Source organism: Ornithorhynchus anatinus, chromosome 6, assembly GCF_004115215.2.
Source record: "Ornithorhynchus anatinus isolate Pmale09 chromosome 6, mOrnAna1.pri.v4, whole genome shotgun sequence".
NCBI classification, from domain to species: Eukaryota; Metazoa; Chordata; class Mammalia; order Monotremata; family Ornithorhynchidae; genus Ornithorhynchus; species Ornithorhynchus anatinus.
This window is the reverse complement of record NC_041733.1, coordinates 4,891,758-4,901,395: the sequence shown is the minus strand read 5'-3', so window position 1 is coordinate 4,901,395 and position 9,638 is coordinate 4,891,758. Positions and strand designations below refer to the sequence as shown.

Genomic DNA, 9,638 nt, shown 5'->3' with positions numbered 1-9,638 from the left:
GAAAGTGCTCAATAAATACTTTTGAATGAATGGATAAATGGAACACTACACTGGCTTTGGGGTGAGTGGAAGATGGAGAGAATGTGGTCTGTCAAATTTGAAAGGGGAGGAAGTTCCAGGTGAGAGTCAGGTCAGGCACGGGACATTCAAGAGAGTAAAGGGGAAAGAAGAAACTCTAAGCTTTTTTCATTACCAAAATAATGTGAATTCTCATCTAAACTCTGCCAGGGCAAGGCCTGAAAGTTAAAGAACATGCCATGAAAAGTTTTCATCTTTTTCTAGTTTTTAACAGATGCTCTTTGTCAGTAACTCTGACATGATAGCTAATTGTTCTGAGGAAAGATCCTGATTGACAGGAGTTGAAGTTGAAATGCATGTCTCTTTAGGGCTGTACTTATACTGCCTCTGCCTCTGACCCCAAACTCCTCCTTGGCATGATAATTTTCTTCATTTTTTTAAGAAAAAAATATATGAGAAGAAAATGAATGCTCCCTCTAAAATCTGAAGTCGGTTCACTGTTTTTAATTTTGTATTCATGCATTATAAATCCTTGGGAAAGCAGCTGAAAGCCATCTTTTCTGCTTTCTCAACAAGAAAGAGAGTCACTGTCCTAAATCAGCTGATGGACATCAGAATAAATCTCCTGATCGCCACTCCTGTTACTCATTACTCTTCCTTCTTTAGTGTCAGATTCGAATGAATGATAAAATACCTGGAAGCCAAATTTTATGCAAAAGTAGTCTGGAACTCCATTTTAGTACCCTTGACAGGTTTTCCATTCTAGATTATTGTTTGTTTATTTCCAGGTACATTCAGCTTTCTCCAACTCACCCTCATCCAGGCCAATGATGGCTTAGAAGAGAAGAAAACAAAGCATCTGCCAACAAGAGTAGAGGTTTGAAGGTATTTCCAGTGTTGAGGTGTATGCCTTTGATATTATTAGAAGAGAAGGAATGCTATGGAAAGGGCTGTATAAATCTTGACAAATATTTTGATTAATTAGCATCTAATCAGTCAATCACAGGCATTCATGGGACACCTACCAAATAGTAATAGTAGTTAGTAGGTGTTTATCGTGTGCAAAATCTTATACTAAATGATGGAGAAGAACACAGTGACAAGCTCTCTGGTCCTCAAGGTGCTCACAAACTAAGAAACCTATTGAATGCTAAGCACTGAAACTGCAAAATGATTGACAGAGAACAACAATGAAAAGACACACTTTCTACCAAAAAGAAAATTTTCTTTGATAATGAGGTCATCTAGTGAGCAGAAACAAGGAAGTCTTTGGCTTAACTAGATTCAGTCGTTTTTATGGAGAGCTTACTGTGTGCAGAGCACTGTATTAAGCGCTTGGGCGAGCACAATACAAGAGTTGGCAGATACAGTTCCCACAGTGAGCTCACCGTCTAAAAGGGGAGAGAGACGTAAATATGTACATAAGTTGTATGGGGCTGAGGGAGGGGTGAATAAAGAGTGCAAATTAGGGTCAGGCAGAAGGGAATGGGAAAAGAGGAAATGAGGACTTAGTGAGGGAAGGCCTCTTGGAGGAGCGGTGCCTTCATTAAGACTTTGAAGGGATTGTATGACTAATATACCTAGAATATGTTACCATTTATGGGAACAGTCATAATAAAAATTATGGCATTAACTGAACACTTATTCTATTCTAAGGTCGGGAGTACGTACAAAGTTATCAGACCGAACCCAGTCCAAGTGCAGGGTTCACAATCCATGTTTTCAAGACATAGGAAACTGAAGCTGAGAGATTTGGAGAGTATGCCGAGGTTTCTCTCTCTTCAACATAGCTTATGATAATAGGGTTAATATTTGAAAAGGAAAAGTAGCAATGATTAGAACTATAGATAGGCATTGGAAATTATCATCTCTTTAGGCTTGATGCAGATAAAATATCTGTGGAGTCCATAGCTTCAAAATTTGCATGATTAACGATACAATGACTGTGTTTATAGAGACATGATAGAGGTTGGTGACTCTCAAATGGATATGAACTGGCATGGTTTTCACTGTGCAGGTGAGTATTTTGTCAATAATAATAATAATGATAGTGGATATATTACATGCTCATTTTGTGTCAAGTACTCTTCTAAGAACTGGGGAAGATACAAGTTAATCAGGTAAGACAATCCCTATCCACAAGCGACTCACAGTCTAGAATGGGGGAGACAGATATAAAAACAAATAGGCATCAGTAGCATCCATATAAATAAACAGAATTATAGATATGTGCACATGCACATCAAAACGAGTAAACAGGCATTAATATGAATGAATGGAATTATAGATATTTACATAGGTACACAAGTGCTGTGGAACACTGTAGAGCAGAGGAAGGGAGCAGGGGTGTTGGAGAGGGAAGGAGGAGCAGAGGAAAAGAGGGGCTTAGTCTGGGAAGGCCTCTTGGAGGAGGTGAGCTCTCAGTAGGGCTTTGAAGTGGGGCAGTGTGCTAGTTTGGCCCATGTGAGGAGGGAAGACATTCAAGGCCAGAGGTAGGACGTGGGCTGGCGGGTCGACCGTGGGACAGGTGAGAATGAGACCCAGTGAGATGTTTAGTGGCACCAGAGGAGTGGAGTGTGTGGGCTGGGAAGTAGAAGGAGAGAAGGGAGGTGAGGTAAGAAGGGGCAAGGGGATGGACAGCTTTAAAACTAATAGTGAGGAGTGATTGCTTGATATGGAGGTGGATAGGCAACCCCTGGATATATTTGAGAAGCAGGGTGACATGTCCAGAATGTTTCTGTGGAAAAATAATCAGGGCAGCAGAGTGAGGTATGGACTGAAGTGGGAAAAGACAGGAGGTTAGGAGATCAGAAAGGATGCCGATATAGCAATCCAGTGGGGAGAGGATGAGTGACTGTACTAACGTGGTAACGGTTTGGATGGAGACGAAAGGGTGGATCTTGGTGATGTTGTGAAGGTGAGACTTTGGTGACGGATCGGATATGTGGGGTGAATGAGAGAGCGGAGTCAAGGATGACAGCAATTAACCAGGACAGGCCCCATCCTTGTCCCTCATGGGGCTCCCAGTCTAAGTGGGAAGATGAACAGGCATTGAATCTCCATTTTAAAGGAAGGGGAAAAAAAGATTAACTCTTCTGCCTATCATTTTCTCCTCCTTCCTTGTATGTAACAGTAATAGTATTTAAGTGCTTACAGAATGCAAAAACTATACCGAGCTCTGGGAAAGAGTACAAGAGTGGACATTAGACACAGTCCCTGTCCCTCAGGGGGTTTACAATTAAAAAAAAGGAGAGGTAATTAGCAAAAAATAGGAAGGAGAAGGAGCTTACAATTTAGCTGGAGAGACAGACTAAAATTGTACCTCAGTGTTTTGCTTCATCTCTCCTTCTGTATCTTTCCCTGAGGGATAGAAGCGTGTCTATAATCTTTATTGCAAGTTCCTATATGTGGAGAAGAATATACTGCAAATGGTAAATAATACATAATATTGACTGAAAAAATGATATGACGATGTACCAAAATTTAGCCCATAAATCAAATAAGGCTCAGTTTAAAATGTGTGTTCTTTGTGAGTGATTATCATCGTTGTCAGTATGTCTCCTGATCCATCATCCTAATGTAAAAATTTTGAAATTTCAGGCTAGGTTTTCCAGACCTTGACCTCTAATTCTGCATTCTCAATTTTTCACATTCAAACAGACAATTGTAGATAATTAGGTAATTGGTAATTAGGCATGCAGTTATGGTAATCATGTAATTATTAGGAAGGTAATTAGGCATGCAACGGAGGTAATCAGGCGCAATTATTGAGTTTGCGTGAACAAATGTGATATGTAAAAAAAATGTTATAAACTTGCAAAAACCTGAGACCAGATGAATATTTGACCTGACACTCGGAGGTTAATGTGTATTCAATTAAAAAATCAGATAAGCTGATCAATCAAAATTGTGTAATTAACAGTGCTACTGACTTCATTGAAAGTGGATTCCAATGCCCTTCACAGATGACCAACTATGGATGTGTGGTTATATATGCGTGGTGGTATCTAAAACCACTATCAAAATCTTTTCACTAGAAAGCTATTACATGTCTGTATCTATAGCCACTCTTTATTATCTTACATTATGTCTGTTACTTTAAAGAGAAGCAACATGGTCTAGTGGGTAGAGCATGGGCCTGGATGTCAGAAGACTTGGGTTCTAATCTAGGCTCCACCACTTGTCTGCTGTGTGACCTTTGCCTGTATATTCCAGTCAACTGATTACTAGCGAGAAATCCACCAAAAAACTGTGAACGACGTTCTTCTTGAAGGCCCTTGACTTAACATGGTCAGTGTGCTACTTTGTCAATCTGATTAGGTATGGAAAATTACATTTTACTTGGTAAAATGTCTGGAAATGACTTTTTGTATGTGAATCTTGGAAAAAAAAAATGTAGTATTTAGGGACAGGATTTTCTAGTCAGATCCAAATCTTTAAAAGATAATACGCTGACCTTCATCTTCAAACATAAATGAGATAAACAAGCCTGAAAAGCTTTCTCTGAGATAAGTCAGGACAACTCAAGCTCTTCTTTTCTCATTCAGACTTTTCATGAATTAGACTATGACACCAAATCTGAAAGTTGTTCAGCTATGTTTCATTTCAACAGAGTGTTCAAGGTTTTGTGACTTGGGTCTAATTAACAGTTCACAATACCTCATGAAAGTTATGACATGGCTCCTTAGTCCTCAACCTATTATGAGAGGCTTTCAGTTATTTGAAAGTTTGACACCTAAAAGTCATTGAACATCTTTTTTTTTTTTTTTTCTTTCTGAATTTCTCCTGTATTATCTTTTGTTCAGTGTTCTCTTTTGTTAATCCCAAATCTTCTACTTCTTCAGATTGTGCCTATATTCTTAATGATAATAATAATAATAGCAATTATAATGGCATTTTTTAAATGCTTTAAGCACCGTTCTAAGGGCGAGGATAGATAAGTTATTCAGGTCAGACACAGCCCACGTCTCATCTAGGTTTCACAATCCAAGTAGGAGGGAGAACAGGTATGGAATCCACATTTTACAGATGAGAAAACCGAGGCACAGAGAACTGAAGTGACTTGCCTAAGATCACCCATCAGACAAGTAGCAGAATTGGGACCAGAACCCATGCCTTCTGACCTCCAAGCCCATGTGTTTTCCTCTAGATCACACTGCTCTTTCGGCAGACCTGTCTGATTTGACTACATGCACAGAGGAAGAGAATCTGAGGAACAAGAAATGTGATGATCTGAAGTGGCTCCTGCTAGTTGTCTGGAAGATTAGCCAGGCACTAGACAGTTTGCTCATGAAACTGCCATGCTCGTTTCAGGGTTCTAGGTTGAATGTCAAAAGTCCCCACCTAGTTTTCATTTTCTGGCACAGGGCTTAATTATTCCTACCAGGATATTCACCCAACTATGCACACTATTCAACTGTATTTATTTCCAGTGTTTAGTGGAGGCCTACTCTGTGCTAAGCACTGCTGTAAATTTTGAGGCAGAGGCAGCAAAATTCAACCAGAGGTAGTCATTACCCCGTATGGAGCTCACAATCTATGAAGGAGGAGATGAGGCATCTTATCTGTATTTTACAGAAGAGGAAACTGAGAAAAGGACATAGCAGGTCATTGACAGAACTGGACTCAGAATCCAGGTCTTCTGACTTGCAATTCTCTGCTCTTTCCACTAGCCCCATAGACCGAGGTTGTTAGAAACAAACACATCTTTCAGCAATATCCTGCACTCCAAAGACTTTAGAAAGGGTGCACCACAGCCTTTTTTCGTGTGGTCATGAGTGACCTCATGTTGACCTGTCCTCTGTCATTTTTGTTCAGGATGGCATGAACCTTGGATTCCACAACCACACCTCGCCTCGGCCATCAATGGAATTTACTGAACACTTACTATGTGCAGGGCACTGTACTAAGCAGTTGTGTGAGTACATTACAACAGAGTTGGCAAATGCATTTCCTGCTCAAAATGAACTTTCTGCCTAGAGGGGACAGACAGTTGTATACTTATAACGGCGGTATTATAGTGGTATTTTTAAGCACTTACTATTTGTTAAGCCATTTTCTAAGCACTGGGGTAAATAAAGGTTAATCAGCTTGGACACCGTACCTCTCCCACATAATAATAATGGTGATGGTACTTATTAAGCTTTTACTATGTGTCAAGTATTCATTCATTCATTCAATAGTATTTATTGAGCGCTTACTATGTGCAGAGCACTGTACTAAGCGCTTGGGATGAACAAGTCGGCAACAGATAGAGACAGTCCCTGCCGTTTGACGGGCTTACAGTCTAATCGGAGGAGACGGACAGACAAGAACAATGGCACTAAACAGCGTCAAGGGGAAGAACATCTCATAAAAACAATGGCAACTAAATAGAATCAAGGCGATGTACAATTCATTAACAAAATAAATAGGGTAACGAAAATATATACAGTTGAGCGGACGGGTACAGTGCTGTGGGGATGGGAAGGGAGAGGTGGAGGAGCAGAGGGAAAAGGGGAAAATGAGGCTTTAGCTGCGGAGAGGTAAAGGGGGGATGGCAGAGGGAGTAGAGGGGGAAGAGGAGCTCAGTCTGGGAAGGCCTCTTGGAGGAGGTGATTTTTAAGTAAGGTTTTGAAGAGGGAAAGAGAATCAGTTTGGCGGAGGTGAGGAGGGAGGGCGTTCCAGGACCGCGGGAGGACGTGACCCAGGGGTCGACGGTGGGATAGGCGAGACTGAGGGACGGCGAGGAGGTGGGCGGCAGAGGAGCGGAGCGTGCGGGGTGGGCGGTAGAAAGAGAGAAGGGAGGAGAGGTAGGAAGGGGCAAGGTGATGGAGAGCCTTGAAGCCTAGAGTGAAGTACTGTTCTAAGCGCTGGGATCGATGCAAGGTAATCAGGTTGTCCCACGTAGGGCTCACAGTCTAATCCCCACTTTACAGAGGTCACTGAGGCACAGAGAAGTTATGTGGCTTGCCCAAGGTCACACAGCAGACAAGTGATGGAGTTGGGGATTAGAATTCAGGCCTTTCTGACTGCCTGGCCCATGCTCTATCCACTAGGCCATCACATTATTAAATTAAATTACATTATTTACATTCATAATGTTACTAATTCATAATATAGAATTTAAAGATCTGAGCATAAGTTCTGTGGGGTTGTCTTGTCTTATGCCATCGAGTCGTTTCTGACCCATAACACCACCACGGACACATCTCTCCCAGAAAGCCCCACCTCCATCTACAATCCTTCTGGTAGTATATCCGTAGAGTTTGCTTGGTTAAGATATGGGAGTGGTTCACCGTTGCCTTCTTCCATGCAGTCAACCTGAGTATCTGCCCTCGTTTCTTTCTCATGTCGCCTCTTCCCAGAACAGTGAAGTTTTGACTTGTAGCAGATTACTTTCCACTCGCTAGCCACTGGCCAAGCTAGGAATGGAATGGACAGGCCTCTGCTCGACTCTCCCTCCCATAGTGGAGACTGATAGAGGACTGGAAACTCTCCAGGTGTGACCCTGAGAGGAGACTGTGGGGTTGAGGAAGGGGGAAGCATCAAATTGGTGAAAGTCACAGATCCTATTCCACTGACAAAGGAGAAGGACAAGGGAGCTGGGGAAAAAGTGGGGTCTATGATCCTCTAATCACTGATACTTCAATCAGTCATTTGTATTGAACACTTACCTTGTGCAGAACCTTCAAGGGATCAAAATGGAGGTTAAATTCCCAAAATTCTATTGTTTTCCTCATCTCCCCAGCTAGATTGCAAGCTCTATGAGGGCAGGGATAGTGACTGATTACACTGTCATGGGTTCCCAAGCACTTGACACAGTGCTCTGCACACAATAAGTACTCAATAAATACCATTGATTGATTTATGAGAGACTGGCAAAGATTCTGAATTAGGCAACAAGACCAGAATACAAACACCAGGAGAAAAATCTGGAGAAGTGAATGAAGAGGGAGCTTGAACAGAAAAAATGAATCGATAGGGAAAGGTGAGAGCCTCTCAGATTGTAATGACAAAACTGGGCAAATAAGCGTAATGATTCCAGCAGTGGATAAATGAAGACTTGCGAGTTCAAGACAAGAAACAGAGTCTAAAATAGGAGAAATAGCTACAAGGAAAGATAATTCATAAAAATGAAGAGTTAAGAAAACATAATTAACAGTATCTTCTGACAAATATCTTTGGATTGCTCTGAAAGGTTCCCCTTGCCCAATTAAATGACACTGCAAAAGTGTGTGATTTTTTATATCTCTCTACACACACACACACACACACACACGTAATATAATAGTACATATATATTACTATATGTAATATATGATAGTATAATATACTATATTATATACTATATTATAGTATAATGTATATAATAGTATACTATTATAATATATATTCTATATTATGAATATTGTATTATTATATTATAGTATATATGTATCCATATATATACGTGTGTGTGTGTGTGTGTGTGTGTGTGTGTGTGTGTGTGTGTGTGTGTAGTTGTCCTGATTAGAAGCAGGAAAAAAAAAATACATTCTCATAGAGCTATTTCTGTCAAAAAGAAAAAAAAAAAAAAACACAAAAGCAATTAGGAACGAATTGGCCCTATGCGAAATCCTAATTAATGGAGTGCTGCTATCTTAACAATTACTCTGAAAGTGATAAAGTTATTTTATCTTGCAGGAGAGAAAATGACCCATTATTGTTACTTGTGGGGATTAAACTTTGCATACAATTTATGTAAAGCGAATGTCTTGTGCTCTAGAACCACTGAGGAATTGGATGCCACACGCAGACTAATTCTAAGTCTATTATAAAGATTTTGAGAGGTGAGCGATTCACTTTTGTAAACCTGATAAGGGCGAAATAGATCTATGTGAACTCAGAAATTCAGTAATGAGAAGCAGGTGAGAGGGACTTTTGAATTCTGCCCCAATGGAGGTGATAATGTCCTTTAGAACTAGAGTGATGTCTTTCATTTCTTGAGACCGATGCCATCTTCGAAAATCCTCACAGTTCATTGACTCCATACTTTCTTCCTCCCTTTAAAGACTTAGCAAACAGACATTAGTCTTTAATTACCAAAGCGATGTTAACATTCAAAGTTCAGATTTTTCTTTTCTTTATTATTTTTTAAGCCCAGTGAAGTCCCCTATAAGCAGAATACATTGAAATTGCTTTTAGAAGGTGGGTCATCTGTCTTTGTGGATTCTAGATGACTTTTCAGAAAAAGTCTTGGGAAAGAAAAGTTGTAACCTTCCCTGAAAACCATCCGAGCGATGGATAAAGTTAGTGTGCTAGGAATAAATAACGTCATTGTTTTATGTCAATAGTCATCGCTGTATCAATGCTCACAAGTTTCACTTAATTACTTGAAATTTGATTTTACTAAAATTCATTCATTCAATAGTATTTATTGAGCTCTTACTCTGTGCAGAGCACTGTACTAAGCACTTGGAATGTACAAATCGGCAACAGATAGAGACAGTCCCTGTCCATTGATGGGCTCACAGTCTAATCCGGGGAGACAGACAGACAAAAACAATAGCAAAATCATTTTTTTTAATTCTTCAGAGTATTTGTATATGCATTTGTGACAATTTTATAATGCTTTGCGTCACTCTATATTATTTATGATA

General features: G+C 40.1%; 1 long non-coding RNA gene and 1 other non-coding gene across 2 annotated transcripts; one reads left to right on the top strand and one right to left on the bottom strand.

Annotated features, from left to right (window-relative positions):
• The first annotated feature begins 810 nt into the window (after positions 1 to 810).
• Positions 811 to 8,825, top strand: LOC114812941. Its single transcript, XR_003760554.2, has 4 exons — positions 811 to 903; positions 1,974 to 2,035; positions 5,836 to 5,935; positions 8,683 to 8,825. It is a non-coding gene; the product is annotated as an uncharacterized LOC114812941 (long non-coding RNA).
• On the bottom strand, positions 7,380 to 7,517 carry LOC114813037. Its single transcript, XR_003760648.1, has one exon. It is a non-coding gene; the product is annotated as a small nucleolar RNA SNORA7 (small nucleolar RNA).
• Positions 8,826 to 9,638: the final 813 nt, after the last annotated feature.